We start from the raw sequence: 16,303 nt of genomic DNA on the forward strand, positions 1-16,303 counted from the left end.
CATATAATTGCTTTTCTAAAAGGTGATATGTGTTCCTATATTTCACTTTATCCCAATAATTGTAAATTAATATTCTTTCTTCCCATTTATTTAATATTTTTACTTGAATTTTTTATCATTCCATTAAACTTTGAAAAATATCACTACTATACCCTTTCCCCTTGTCAACTACATGTATATTTGCTTTATTCTGAATTAAAAGTGCTGCAACTTGTTGTCTGTTGTGCTTCAAAGCAAGTAAAAGTGGTGTGTGGCTATCCTAAGAAAAAACAAAACAATTTATTCACAAAATTTCTCTACTGAAGCAAGAAACTTATAAAACACCTAATGGGTTTCAGAAATCTTGGTCTCCATCACAGCATTTATCATGGTATCTTGATGCTGTGTGGTTGCAACTCCCTTCCAAACCAAGAACTTCTTGAGGACAGGGACTAGATCTTTTATCTCAAAAACCCCAAACCCCAAAATGTAGAAGGTAAATGATTTAGGTATTTTTGTTGAATTAATGTGCTAATTTTTTTTCAAGGGCATGATTTATCCATCTGTGTTCCAAGGAATATCTATTTTCCCATAAATACCAAGCCTCCTCATTAAGATTCCTTGATTCCTTGTTAGAGAAATATTATGAAACTGTTCATTATATGTCCAGTATTAAAGAAGTCCTTTGCCATCATTAATACCAATTTGACCATATTTTTTTTGCATGTCAAATGGTTACATTTGAGGAATTAAGAGTTTCAGGGAGATAGCTATGAGAGATTTCCAATAAGGAAGAAACTTCCTTCATGTTGTATAAACCCATGCGATTCTGTTTATGGTGTCAGGATCCCAGATACCCATGTCAGGCACTCCTGCTGCAATAGATCTCTAAGGAAATGGGTTTTGAATTAAAAGACTCTTCAAATGACTTTTGATTTCTTTTTTAATAGGTCCGTGAGTTTGCTCATATTATAAAATTAAATTTTATAGCAGTATTAGCTGTTAGAAAGCTCAACACAAAATATATTCTCACTTATAATGATAATTCTGGTTTATCATTATCATCACTATCATACTACACATCTATGTTTCAAATTCTATTTTACTCTGTTTTAATTGCAATTTATTTATTAATTCAGAAATTTTGTGAATCAACAAAAGTTTTACATTGACCTACATGGATTAACTTTAGCATCATGAAAGACACTAAATTACCTGCACTTTAAATTTTGACTTGGTAAATGAAGGCAAATTAAATATATCTGTGGGTTATATTTAGTCTGCAGTCCTTGATTTTATCTTTGCTGTGGGTATGTTTCCAAATGATCAGATACAAAGCAAGTATTTGCATGTAAAATATTTCCTTTCTTTAATATCATTTTTCATCCCAAAAACGAGGCCTCAAACTATAATACAAAAAGTTCATAAATCTTCATTTTTGAAGTTTTTTCCACTGCCTATGAACTCATACTCCATGTGTTTCCTGTTCTCTCAGACTATTATCTCAATAAGAATTTAGTTGCATAGGAATGCTTGTCAACAGTTTATTAAGAGGAGCATCCTTTGTGTTCTTACTACATGGTTTTCAGTTTTTAAAACTGCTAGGCTGATTATGCCAGTCCCTGCAACACAACAGACCTAATGACATAGACTAGCTTCCATCTGCTGCTAAAAATATTCAACATTTATTATTATTCTAACCAAAAAAAATCATTTCTAAAGTCAGCTTTTGTTGACCCAATGATCTGAATGACAGAGACATAAAATCCTCAAAAACTTGGTCTCTGCTTACTGAAAGACTACAATAAGAAAGTTTCTAATCACCCTTTAAATGATAGTAGATGATTAATGTGGTTGAAAACAAAAGATTGTATTCTGTAAGCCAAAAGTTTATTACTAATCATACTTATTTTAACTTCCCACCCATGGAAATAGAGAAAAACAAATGTAAGTTAAACTAATTTGGTTAGAAATAAGAAATTGGAAGGCAGGAGTACCTAGTCAAACTCCAGTTCTCCCAGTTATTTCTTCAGTTACGAGGATCTGGGATTTTGTATATTATACTTCTCTATTTAGTGATTCTTCTCCAGGAGTTGGGTCAGAATCTCAGGAAATATTATAAATATCCATGTCCAGGCCCTATTAAATTTATTGAACATAAACCTCCAGGGAAGAGCCTAGATTTGACTATTTCTAAAATCATCACCAGGTCACTTTGTGATATCATTAGAGCAGAGAACTAGAAGACCAGACAATCATCTCTTCATCTCATCTCTCATTTGTAGAAATAATTCCCTTTATAATTTGGAGAGTTTCAAAACAAAAAAAATAAGGCAAGAGACAGTAATTTACTAAATACTCCATGTAATTTTCCTAGGCAGTGGCAGAATAAGGACCAGTAAATTCAAAATGCAGCTTGGTTTCATATATAAGATCCTTACCTACCACATTCCAGTAAGATGGTGTAGATTTGACAGCATTGTTTGGCTCTTATCTAATTGGTTGGTTCAGGCAGAAAAGCATCATCTCACACTTAATAATTTGTTCTCACCTAAGGCTTCCCCATAATCACTGCCTAGTCACTGCCAACATGGTTTTCTCAGAACCCTCCTAAAACTGCCTTTTAAACATGTTTGCAACTCTGCATCTTCCTTCCCTAAATTAAATATTGTTGTTTCCCATATAGAATAGCATCTCATCTGTACACAGAAACTGAGAAAATTACAAAAACTAAATTTTTCTTGGTATTTTTTCCTTAATTATGTAATTTCCACATTGGAAAATTATCCACTTTTCCACTTTTCCTGCTAAAGCCTTACCCCAGAAAGATAGTTAACTTTTATGCAACTTTTCCCACTGCAAAAAGATCACCATTTATAGTCAAATGCTTTGTTTTGTTTGGGTTTTAAGATTAAACCTTATTTCCAGAGCAAAATTTACTTCCTCCTTTTTTTTACACTATTTAGAAAAAATTTTTGGTGCAAAAATAATTTGGACACAGGAAATGTTTTACCTTTAAAAATTCAGTGTTTTTACAAATATTTGCAAAAAAAAAAAGCTGTACCTTCTAATACCTTTAAAGTATCAGTATTTGAAGTTAATTCATTTCAACACATTTTCCTGTAGTGAGTGCTTCAGCTTTGAAATATGGAAATGGACCCTACATATGTCATTATTTAAACAAATGTATTTCAAATAATCTGGAAATAAAATAGGGGGATCTGTTCCTTGTTTTGGAATTCCACATTTGCATTGTATGAAAGCAGCTTTTCTGCCATTGCTGTGCTGTTACAAAAGACAGCACTGTGGAGAGGAAAGTAAACATCCTTGACCTGAACATTTGGATTGGCATCATTATCTAGAAGAATATTTACATAGTCCTCATACTGATATTCTGTGGCCTATTAGTATTGTACCAAGAAATATATCATAAATTCAAGAAATTCAAGCCAAATTTTTTACAGGGATCACAAATTAGTTATATTTAAATTATATTAAGCTTTTTTTATTTATGCATTTCAATTCCTGCAGAAACCCTAGGCTCCTAACTACATACCTTAGTCACAGGTGTGTTTTAGTCATTATCCAAAAGTTCAAGATTGCATTTCTTCTCTATTAAGAGGGCCACTACTTCCAAATGTCCAAAGGCACAGACATAATGGGAGTGCCATCTTGGGAAAGTAAGAAGGTTTATTATGAGATTATAGAGCACTTTCACTACCCGGAATCCAATATGTGAGCCAACCTAGTCAGCCACAGCAACTGAACCAGGCAGCTCCAAGGTCTGATGTCCTTCAAGGACAGAATAGTTATTTATAGACAACCCTGCTAAACACAAGTGAGTTTGCAGAGCCTAAAGGACAACCTGAGCTCTCAAAGTAATTCCAGCCCTCTGGAGAGGAGTTTTCTCCTGTAAACACTATGAATAGCTCCAAGATATAATACATCATGATGCACCAGAAAACAATTCAGGGAGGTCTTGAAAACCTCAGTTGTTTCTCAGAGAACCTTAGCATTCACAGTGAGCCCCAAAGAGGTCACCATAGACCTCTTCAGTGATCCTGCTCCACTCATGATCATCCAGGGTGCCAGTCCCGGAATGTGCTGACTGTGCATGACCAGGAAGCCCCACCCACCTGAGCGAAATGGCCAGTCTTGGCGTGTCCATTGTGGCCAACGGTTCCTGGAAGTCCTGTGACCTGCTCTCCAACCAACGCTGGACTCCTCCAGCCAGAGTAGGTGGACGTTTGGGATATAAGGTGGTAAAGGCAGTACTGGAAACAGAACTGGAGGTGAGACAAAAAAAGCATGATGTGTTTGCATTTTCATTAAGTGTGAAATCTCCCACTGACTTCTGTCCTCTCTCAGGGGAAGTACCTGCAATTAGTGCAAAGCTTGCAGGAAATCCAGACTTCTCGGCACATCTGCTTATAAAGATGTTTGGATGCTTAAAACAACACTGAGTAACCCTTCAAAAGTTGAGGAGTGGATATAAGTGGAGCATACAAGAAATAAGAAAAATCCTTTGAAGAGTGAAAATGGCACCCCTAAATACTCTAGTGTGAGATAACATTAGAAACAAAACAGAGAAAGAACAAGGAGCCATCTTGCCAATTCAAAATGTCCTTGTAAGGGTCCTCAGTAGAGAACATATATACATAGGTCTACACTGATGCAAATGGATTCCAGATTGTATTCAAAGAATTATTTTTGCCCTTACGTTGTAATATTAAGGAAAACGTTGTCTCATGCTGCATTTTTCTACAATGTACATAACATTTTTAAAAAATGTGTACATTAAAGGGCTGGTACAAAATTTTGTGTTTTAAATCACATTTAAATAGTCAATCAAGCATTCTATAGGATGAATTTTAAGTGGCTGGGAAGCAGGCTAACGTTTTGTTTGGCTGCTCAATAAGACCACCTGGATGCGCAATGTCTCCAAGATCTATAGATCCCAGGTATTGAGGAGCCTGTGAGCGTAGGAAAGTCAAGCATCTGGTGAAAGGAGAGTTGGCCTCCTTTCCCTCTTGCTGCCCTGGGATCATTGGGAAAGGTGGAGGAGCCTTCTTCCTTACTGGCCCCACCTTCCCTGGTCAGCACCCTGTCCCCAGGACCCCCTAGTCCTCTGGACATTATTACATGTTTTATTTGTCTCTATTATCTACACCAGCTTCTCATAAATGATGATGTTATTCACTTTTTCTACATTGCCCGCAAATGCATCCCTATGGATCCTGGTTTGAGCCTTATACCAGAAGGCCCTTTTCCACAGGCTCTGGACAAATGACCTCTCTGTTCTAACGAATTTAGAGGTCATGACTAGGCCTCACAGGCCCCTGCCCTGTATTCTGGGGTTTTTCAAGACTTCTCAAACACAGAATAAGCAACCTAGTTTCACCAGGTACCTAGTCGTGGCTGAGGCACTCAGTGGTCAGGTAGTAACAGTCAAATGAAGAATGGTTACCCTGGGCAACAGAGATACAGTGGAAATGCACAGCTTCAAAAGCCACGCCCATCTTGGAACCCTGGGCTGAGGGCTTCAGTTATCTTGCTGCCCTCCTGGCCAGCCAGGTTAGGTGCTTGCTGACTTCACAGAATCAGGAAACCCTCATCCACCTTCATGATGGCCAGCACCTGAGCGGTAAGTCAGCATGGCCAAGGGCCCCTGGAAGGCCCACCACCTGTGCTTAGTCAGCTCTGTTCCCTTCTGCCAGGAGCTGGTGGAGGTTTTAGAAGGTGGAGGGGAAGGCACTAGAAGCAGAACTGGAGGTGCAAGACTCCAGGTCCCTTTTTAGGAGAGTTTCTCTTTGCTGTACAAGACCAAGTGAGTGGGGCTTGCAGTGGTGGCTTACTTAGAGCTGGATGAAACCAAATGCCTTCTGATAGCAGTCCAAGGATCCTGTGTGAAGTGAAAGAAGTTCTTTCTGAGCTCCTGGAGAGCCAGTAAAAGGTGCCACCAAGATTCATCAAGATCAGGGACCCAGGAAAGGTTATTTTTGAGGATAACCACAGCATCCAGCAGAAAACCTCATGAATACTGTACACTACACCCCACAAAACACCATCTACCTCCTGTGTGCCCAGGTTCAAGTATACTGACTAGAGTGACCTATGCACCCCAGAGAGGGGTGTAGCCATGTACTACCCTGCCCCATGGGCCACCCAGTATCACATCAAACAAGTTAAATACCTCTAACTTACACTGCACACCTCACAACCTCCAAAATATACACTGGTACCACACCCTGTATTTGACAGACCTGGATACATGGAGTTTCTCTGTAGCAGAGCACAAAAGACTGTACCTCCTAACATGGTATAGCCAGGCTGCTTATTCATGAAAAATCAGGTGCCTTCTCCTCTGAACCAAGAGGAAGCTCAGAGGGACCTAGATACACCAAAGATGAAGGGAGCCTCCTAGAATTGTTTTAGAGGTGAGCTGGTGTGAACACTATTGTCACACCCAGAGAAACAGACTTAAAGCTGAAGATTGGTGGGCATTTTCTAAAGGTCCCAACGTCTGGTGAAATCCAAATAAGCATGACTCAATAAGAAATTTTTACACTTTGGCTTGGATAATACATAGAGCACTAATATCAGTTTTGATCTTACATATTACTTTTTATTTTGAATCAATAAATATTCATCTTTTATTAATATTATATCCTAATCAATATTTGATTGTATTCTTGTAATGTTTTAAAGATTAATTGGAGACCATTCTATTCATATTTTCCTAGGTTAGATGTACATTTGCTCCTCTTAGTCCCTCTTTTCCCACTAACATTTTCTGCCACTATTTCCTCCATCCATCTTTTTCTTCTTTTTAACTTGGTTTGTATTATTTTTTATTTTTTATTTCGTTCTTTCTGTCCATTTTATCTCTACTATTCTTTTCATCTCCTACATAATGTAACAATAATTTTACTATCTTTAATGACTCATTTCCCAACCTAATCCAGAATGTTACTACAATTTTATACCCAGAACATGAGAACAGTAGAGAATTTTTTCATCAAGTTCCACTTGAACTAAGGTTTATTAGTGTATGAAGTTTGCTCTGAAGATACTAAGGTTTAGTATCTTCTTTCAGTGATGCTGAGATTGGGAACAGCAGATGATACATGTTGAATTGGAGTATCAATACCTGGATATTCACCCAGCCCAGGGCATTTACACAAAGAAGCTCACTAAATTGTCTCAGGTTTAAAAGTACAAGTAATAACCAGGTGTGGAGCTCATGCCTATAATCCCAGGAGCTCAGGAGGTTTTTGCAGGAGGATCACAAGTTCAAGGCCAGCCTGAGCAACGTAGTGATGTGCTAAGCAACTTAGGGAGACTCTGTCTCAAAATAAAAAATAACTGGGGATGAGGCTTGCTGGTTAAGCTCCTGGTTTTGATTCTTAGTAAAAAAAATAGTAGAGGTAATAATCATCTCAGAAGATGGGTACACACACAAAAAAATATGAAAAAACAAGTGAACCACCACTTCAAACACCCACAACACTTCAACAACTGATCCCATTGACACCACAGTAATGAAAATGTTGAGAATTTAGAAAGTTCATAGTTAAAATGTTCAGTGAACAAATAGAAGATGTAAGGAATTTAAAAATATAGGAAGTAAAAGATGATTTCATAAAAGAGATAGAAATTCTGAAAAAGAACCAAAGAGAAATGCTGTAAAGATTCAAGAAACCAAATTAAAAATTAAGTGGAAAACATCACCACTAAATTAGACCACTTTGAAGACAGATTCTCAGGCCTTGAAAGCAAAGTATGTAATTTTAAAAATAATGTCAATAGTAAAAATGTTATGAGACCATGACCAGAATATTCAAGAAATCTTAGATAACAAAGGAAGAATCATTGCCATAGACGAAGGCACCCAAATACAAAATATAGGAATGCACAAACTTCAACAAATATAAAAAAATTCAAAACATTTAAGAATGAGATGGAAATCCAAATATAAAGCCTCTTAGAACCCCAAATATGCAGGATCAATAAAGATCTTCTCCAAAACACAGTATAATTAAAATGCCTAATATACAGACTAAGGTTAGAGTTTTAAAAGTCTCAGGATAAAAAAGAAAGTCACATTTTGAAGAAAAACAGAATTTCAAATGAATTCACAGTTCAAATTGCAAAAGCAGGGAGGGCTTGGAATCATATAAACCAACCAAGATTAACATATCCAGCAAATTTTTCTTCAGAATTGAAAGTGAAATAAAAACCTTCCATGATGAAAGTGAAAGAATTCATATAAGCAAAAAGCTTACACTATAAAACTTAATGAAATAGTCCATGCAAAAAAAAAGAAGAAGAAGAAGAAGAAGAATCAGAGCCAGCAGAGGGATGAAATTCCCTAGAAGAATAGTCATCTAAAGGGGAATCAAGTCTGAATCAAGCATTAGAAATAAATGGAAATGGCTGGAAATAAAAATCATTCTCTGTATATTAACAATTAATGTAAATAAGAATCCTTTACATGGCATGTGCTTTGACCCTGAAATTCTACAATCATTACCACTAAAAGTTTGCTAAAACAAATGCAAAATTTTAAGAACAAACTGACAGGGATTTCAAACCCCATTACTCCTCTGAGTAGTATAAGGCAATACCCTACAGAAAGCAATGGGAACTCAAGGTGTGCGAACTTTAACATAGTGGCCCCAAGGTCAGGGGTCAGGTACCCTGCTTACTCATAGTAGATGGTATCTGCTCTACATGGTCCTGCTCTCATATTCACCTGCTTCATGCCTACAGGTTCTGGCCGTACCCTCTCAGACTACTTGTCAGTGTTGCAAGTTTCTCCTTCCTGGTGACTCTGGGGCCCAGGTTTATGAAGCTTGCTGCAATCAGTCTGTGGATACTAGCAGTCTCTTCTCTGGTGCTCACTGTTTCCCAAATACTTTGAAACTGGAGTTTGCTGAGTTGAAAACCTCACCTGGACTCTGACATAGCCTTGCTCAAACATCTATTTTTCTCAAAGGAAAGAAAATCATAAAATATTTTATTCATTTACACTTTTAATTGTAAGAAATAGTGTGTATTTTGTGAATGCATGTACTGACATACATTTCATTTTTTTTCTTTTTTTTTAGTTTTATCGATTTTATTTTTTTAATACATGACAGCGGAATGCATTACAATTCTTATTATACATATAGAGTACAATTTTTCATATCTTTGTATATAGAGAGTATGTTCACACCAATTCATTCCTTTATACATGTACTTTTTTTGCATTACAATTTTTATTACACATATATACCACAATTTTTCATATCTTTGTTTATATATAAAGTATATTGACACCCAATTCGTGTCTTCATACATGTATTTTGGATAATCATATCCATCACATTCCACCTTGCTAATCCCCTGCCCCCTCCCTTTCCCTCCCACCCCTCTTCCCTATCTAGAATCCATCTAATCCTCCCATGCTCCCCCTCCCTACCCCACTATGAATCAGCCTCCTTATATCAGAGAAAACATTTTGCATTTGTTTTTTGGGGATTGACTAATTTCACTTAGCATTATCTTTTCCAACGTCATCCATTTACCTGCAAATGCCATGGTTTTATTCTTTTTTAATGCTGAGTAAAATTTTATTGTATATATATGCCACAATTTTTTTATTCATGCATCCACTGAAGGGTATTTAGGTTGGCTCCAAAGTTTATATATTGTGAATTGTGCTGTTGTAAACATTGATGTGGCTGTGTCCTGTAGTATGCTAAAACATATATATCTTTTAAATTGGGAAGGGTTTAACATAATATGAATACACATTTTAAAATTTGGGAATGCATGGAGAAACCATATATATAAATATATAATTATATATGCAAATATGTCATTGATAATTAAACTCATAAGTCAAAATACACAAATATTTATAAATACATATCCATTTATGTGAAATTAGGTTTAGTTATTTGAGTTAGGGTTAAATATGAAATTATAGGTGAATTAAGGGATAGTTTTAGGGAAATAATATATTCATCAGGAAACAAATATTCATAAGAGTTTAGGCAAAAATATGTATAAAAATATATAAATATATATGTTTTGAAATAGGGAAGGATTTATTTATTTATTTTTATTTTTATTTTTTTTTATTGGTTGTTCACAACATTAAAAAGCTCTTGACATATAATATTTCAAACATTAGATTGAAGTGGGTTATGAACTCCCAATTTTACCCCAAATGCAGATTGAAGAATCACATCGGTTACACATCCACAATTTTACATAATGCCCTATTGGTAATTGTTGTATTCTGCTACATTTCCTATCCCCTACTATCCCCCCTCCCCTTCCCTCACATATTCTCTCTCTACCACATCTACTGTAATTCATTTCTCTCTTTGTTTATTTTCCCATTCCCCTCAAAACCTCTTATATGTAATTTTGTATAGCAATGAGGGTCTCCCTTCATTTCCATGCAATTTCCCTTTTCTCTCCCTTTCCCTCCCATCTCATGTCTCTGTTTAATGTGAATCTTTTCTTCCTGCTCTTCCTGCCTGCTCTGTTCATAGTTGCTCTCATTATATCAAAGAAGACATTTGGTATTTGGTTTTTAGGGATTGGCTAGCTTCACTAAGCATAATCTGCTTTAGTTCCATCCATTTCCCTGCAAATTCCATGATTTTGTCATTTTTTAGTGCTGCATAATATTCCATGGTGTATAAATGCCACATTTTTTTTTTATCCATTCATCTATTGAAGGGCATCTGGGTTGGTTCCACAGTCTAGCTATTGTGAATTGTGCTGCTATGAACATCGATGTGGCAGTATCCCTGTAGCATGCTCTTTTAAGGACTTCAGGGAATAGTCCAAGAAGGGCAATAGCAGGATCAAATAGTGGTTCCATTCCCAGCTTTCCCAGGAATCTCCATACTGCTTTCCAATTTCCCGCACCAATTTACAGTTTCACCAGCAATGTACAAGTGTACAAATTCCTCCACATCCTCGCCAGCACTTGTTGTTGGACTTCATAGTGGCTGCCAATCTTACTGGAGTGAGATGGTATCTTAGGGTGGTTTTGATTTGCATTTCTCTAACTGCTAGAGATGGAGAGCATTTTTCATGGACTTGTTGATTGATTGTATATCCTCCTCTGAGAAGTGTCTGTTCAGGTCCTTGGCCCATTTGTTGATTGGGTTATTTGTTATCTTATTGTCTAATTTTTTGAGTTATTTGTATACTCTGGATATTAGGGCTCTATCTGAAGTGTGAGGAGTAAAAATTTGTTCCCAGGACGTGGGCTCCCTATTTACCTCTCTTATTGGTTCTCTTGCTGAGAAAAACTTTTCAGTTTAAGTAAGTCCCATTTGTTGATTCTTGTTATTAACTCTTGTGCTATGGGTGTCCTATTAAGGAATTTGGAGCCCGACCCCACAATATGTAGATCGGAGCCAACTTTTTCTTCTATCAGACGCAGAGTCTCTGATTTGATATCAAGCTCTTGATCCATTTTGAGTTAACTTTTGTGCATGGTGAGAGAAAGAGATTCAGTTTCATTTTGTTGCATATGGATTTCCAGTTTTCCCAACACCATTTGTTGAAGATGCTATCCTTCCTCCATTGCATGCTTTTAGCCCCTGTATCAAATATAAGATAGTTGTAATTTTGTGGATTAGTCTCTGTGTCCTCTATTCTATACCATTGGTCCACCTGTCTGTTTTGGTACCAGTACCATGCTGTTTTGTCACTATTGCTCTGTAATATAGTTAAAAGTCTGGTATCGCTATACCGCCTGATTCACACTTCCTGCTTAGCATTGTTTTTGCTATTCTGGGTCTTTTATTTTTCCATATGAATTTCATGATTGCTTTCTCTATTTGTACAAGAAATGCCTTTGGGATTTTGATTGACATTGTATTAAACCTATAGAGAACTTTTGATAATATCGCCATTTTGATAATGTTAGTTCTGCCTATCAATAAACAGGGTATATTTTTCCATCTTCTAAGATCTTCTTCTACTTCTCTCTTTAGGGTTCTGTAGTTGTCATTGTATAAATCTTTCACCTCTTTTGTTAGGTTGATTCCCAAGTTTTTTTTTTTTTTTTTTGAGGATATTGTGAATGGAGTGTTTTTCCTCATTTCCATTTCAGAAGTTTTCTCGCTGATATACAGAAATGCCTTTGATTTATGCGTGTTGATTTTATATCCTGCCACTTTGCTGAATTCATTTATTAGTTCTAGTAGTTTCTTTGTAGACCCTTTTGGGTCTTCTAGGTATAGAATCATGTCGTCCCCAAATAGTGATAATTTAAGTTCTTCTTTTCCTATTTTTATGCCTTTAATTTCTTTTGTCTAATTGCTCTGGCTAGTATTTCAAGGACTAAATTAAATAGAAGTGGTGAGAGAGGGCATCCCTGTCTTGTTCCAGATTTTAGAGGGAATGCCTTCAACTTTTCTCCATTCAGAATGATGCTAGCCTGAGGCTTAGCATAGATAGCTTTTACAATGTCAAGGTAAGTTCCTGTTATCCCTAGTTTTTCTAATGTTTTGAACATAAAGGGATGCTTTACTTTGTCGAATGCTTTCTCTGCATCTATCGAGATGATCATATGGTTCTTATCTTTAAGTCTATTGATGTGGTGAATAACATTTATTGATTTCCGTATATTGAACCAGCCTTGCATCCCAGAAATGAATCCTACTTGATCCTGGTGCACAATTTGTTTGATGTGTTTTTGTATTCGATTCGCCAGAATTTTATTGAGGATTTTTGCATCTAGGTTCATTAGAGATATTGGTCTGTAGTTTTCTTTCTTTGAGGTGTCTTTGTCTGGTTTTGGAATCAGGGTGATGTTGGCCTCATAGAATGAATTTGGAAGAGCTCCCTCTTTTTCTATTTCCTGAAATAACTTGAAAAGTATTGGTATTAATTCTTCTTTAAAGGTTTTGTAAAACTCCGCTGTATACCCATCCAGTCCTGGGCTTTTCTTGGTTGGTAGTCTTTTGATTGCTTCTTCAATTTCATCCATTGATATTGGTCTGTTCAAATTTTGTGTATCCTCCTGACTCAGTCTGGGCAAATCATATGACTTAAGAAATTTATCGATGTCTTCACTATCTTCTATTTTATTGGAATATAGGTTTTCAAAATAATTTCTAATTGTCTTCTGTATTTCTGTAGCATGTGTTGAGATATTGCCTTTTTCATCCCGTATGTTAGTAATTTGAGTTCTCTCTCTTCTTCTCTTCGTTAGCATGGCTAAAGGTCTGTCGATCTTATTTATTTTTTCTAAGAACCAACTTTTAGTTTTGTTAATTTTTTCAATAGTTTCTTTGTTTCAATTTCATTGATTTCCCCTCTGATTTTAATTATTTCTTGCCTTCTGCCACATTTGCTGTTGTTTTGCTCTTCCTTTTCTAGGGCTTTGAGATGAAGTGTGACATCATTTATTTGTTGTTTTTTTTTTCTTTTTTTTTGAGGAATGACCTCCAGGTGATGAATTTCCCTCTTAAAACTGCTTTCATTGTGTCCCATAGATTCCGATATGTTGTGTCTGTATTTTCATTTATCTCTAAGAATTTTTTGATTCCCTCTTTTATGTCTTCTGTAACCCATTGATCATTCAGTAACATATTGTTCATTTTCCATGTGATGTAGGATTTTTCCTTCCTTCTTTTATCATTGATTTCCAGTTTCATTCCATTATGATCAGATAAAATGCATGGTATTATCTCCACCCCTTTATATTTACTGATGGTTGCCCTATGGCATAATATATGGTCTATTTTTGAGAAGGATCCATGTGCTGCTGAGAAAAAAGTATATCCATTTGATGATGGTTGATATATTCAATATATGTCAGTTAAGTCTAGGTTATTGATTGTGGTATTGAGTTCTATAGTTTCTTTATTCAACTTTTGTTTGGAGGATCTGTCCAATGGTGAGAGAGGTGGATTGAAGTCACCCATAATTATTGTGTTGCGGTCTATTTGATTCTTGAACTTGAGGAGAATTTGTTTTATGAACGTCGCAGCACCATTATTTGGTGCATAAATATTGATAATTGTTATGTCTTGTTGGTGAATGGTTCCTTTTAACAGTATATAATGTCCTTCCTTATCCCTTTTGATTAACTTCGTCTTGAAGTCGATTTTATTCGATATGAGGATGGCCACCCCTGCTTGCTTACAAGGACCCTGTGTGTGGTATATTTTTTCCCATCCTTTCACCTTCAGCCTGTGTATGTCTTTTCCAATCAGATGTGTCTCCTGGAGGCAGCATATTGTTGGATTTGTTTTTTTAATCCATAATACCAGCCTATGTCACTTTATTGGAGAGTTTAAGCCATTAACATTTAGAGTTACTATTGATATATGGTTTGTACTTCCAGCCATGTTTGATTATTTATCCTTTTTTAAAAAAATTTAGTTTGTTTCTCCATGATTATCTTTCCCCTCGCCCTCTGTCTTTACCGAGGCACTTCCCACTGATGCTTTTGGTTATTGTTTTTCATTTCTTCCTCGTGTAGTGTTTTGCTCAAAATGCTTTGCAATGCTCGTTTTCTGGCTGCAAATTCTTTTAACTTTTGTTTATCATGAAAGATTTTTATACCTGAAGCTTAATTTTGCTGGATACAGAATTATTGGTTGGCATCCATTGTCTTTCAGTGTTTGAAATACATTGTTCCATGACATTCTTGCTTTCAGCATCTGTGATGAAAAATCCGTTGTTAACCTAATTGGTTTACCCCTGAATGTAATTGCCTCCTTTCTCTTGTGGCTTTTAATATTTTCTCTTTGTTCTGTATATTGGATATCTTCATAACAATGTGTCTTGGCGTTGGTCTACTGTGATTTTGTGTGCTTGGTGTCCTGTATGCATCTTCAATTTGTATATCTGTTTCCTTTTTTATTTCTGGAAAGTTTTATGTAATTATTTCATTTAGCAGGTTACTCATTCCCTTGGTTTGAATCTCTGTACCTTCTTCTATCCCGATGACTCATAAGTTTGGATTTTTTATGTTATCCCATAACTCTTGGATGTTTTTCTTGTGATTTTTTACCAGCCTTTCTGAGTTGGCTAGACTCTTTTCAAGATGATATATTTTGTCTTCATTATCTGACGTTCTGGCTTCTACTTGCTCCAATCTGTTAGTGATACTCTCAATTGAGTTTTTAATTTGCTTTATCCTTTCATTCATTTCTAGAATTATTGTTTGATTATTTTTTATAATCTCTATTTCCTGATAAAGATGCTGAACTTCTTCTTTTATCTGTTTATGTAATTCGTTTTCAATGCGTTCTTTCACTGTTTGAATTTGCTGTCTCATATCCTCTTTAAGGTTCCATTCCATCTGTCTAAGGTTTTCCTTGAATTCTCTATATGACCATTTTTCTGATGACTCTAGGTCCTCCTGAGTATTTAGGCTGTCCTTCATTGTTTGTACTCCTTTTCTTCCTTGCTTTTTCAAGTTGCTCTTGTTGCTTCTTGTTCTGTTTGACTGCTGAGTTACTGTTTACTCCTATAAATTTATTTGATGCTTGGGAGGAAAGGTATTAGAAGGGAAGGGAAGAAGTCACTAAAGAGAGTGAGAGTAAGCAGGTAGAATTCAAGGAAGGGAGAATAAGAAAATTGAAAAGAAATGAAAAGACAAAAGAATAAAAAAAATAGGAAATAAAAAAAGAAAAAAAATTTTAAAAATAATAATAAAAAAATAAAAATTAAAGTTAGAAGAAAAAAAATTTAAAAAAAAATTTTTTAAAAATTAAAAAACAACAAGAAAAATGAAAATAAAAAAAACTCAAATCAAAAAAAAAGAAAAAAAACTAATAAATGCAGTCTTAGAGTTTGATTAACTTCTCTTCCAGTAGGTGGTGCTGTGCCCACCAGGCCAAGCTTCTCTTGTCAATACACGGGAACCAATCACTGTGCAGCAACTCCTCCTCCCAGACTGGGTAAGTCTCCAATCCTGAGTGCCTAGGGCCTCCTCTTGTGTCTAGTCACTTCCCCACTTTCCTCTAGCCAGGCCCCTCTCACGGGTGCTGCTCACCACAATACCGGCTACACGCCAGATCTGCTGCTCCCGGGAGCCCTGTTTTCATGAATGACTGGGCACACTCTCTCTGTTTGCCATTCCCTTAGACCCTAAGTTTGTAGAGCTTGGGGTTGAGAATCCTCAGCGAAGTTTACTTGCCCTCCGGTAGCCACGCCCCCGGTAGCTGGTGCAAGAGACCTCACTTGTCAGCACTGGTGGAGTGGTAGCCGGGAGTTCCGTGCCGCGGGTCCCGAGCCATGTCTGATTCCCTCAGTCTGGCTATTGCGCTCACGGGAGAGCTGGGAGGGG

The 16,303-nt window shown here is 36.3% G+C and overlaps 1 pseudogene across 1 annotated transcript in view; it reads right to left on the minus strand.

Annotated features, from left to right (window-relative positions):
* LOC120885895 (small ribosomal subunit protein uS5m-like) overlaps positions 1 to 16,303 on the minus strand; it is a 439,518-nt pseudogene that overhangs the window by 65,496 nt on the left and 357,719 nt on the right. The window contains exon 17 of the transcript XR_013427982.1: positions 4,116 to 4,265. The product of XR_013427982.1 is annotated as a small ribosomal subunit protein uS5m-like (transcript). The remainder of the gene's footprint in view (positions 1 to 4,115; positions 4,266 to 16,303) is intronic.

Source organism: Ictidomys tridecemlineatus, chromosome 11, assembly GCF_052094955.1.
Source record: "Ictidomys tridecemlineatus isolate mIctTri1 chromosome 11, mIctTri1.hap1, whole genome shotgun sequence".
Taxonomy (NCBI): Eukaryota; Metazoa; Chordata; class Mammalia; order Rodentia; family Sciuridae; genus Ictidomys; species Ictidomys tridecemlineatus.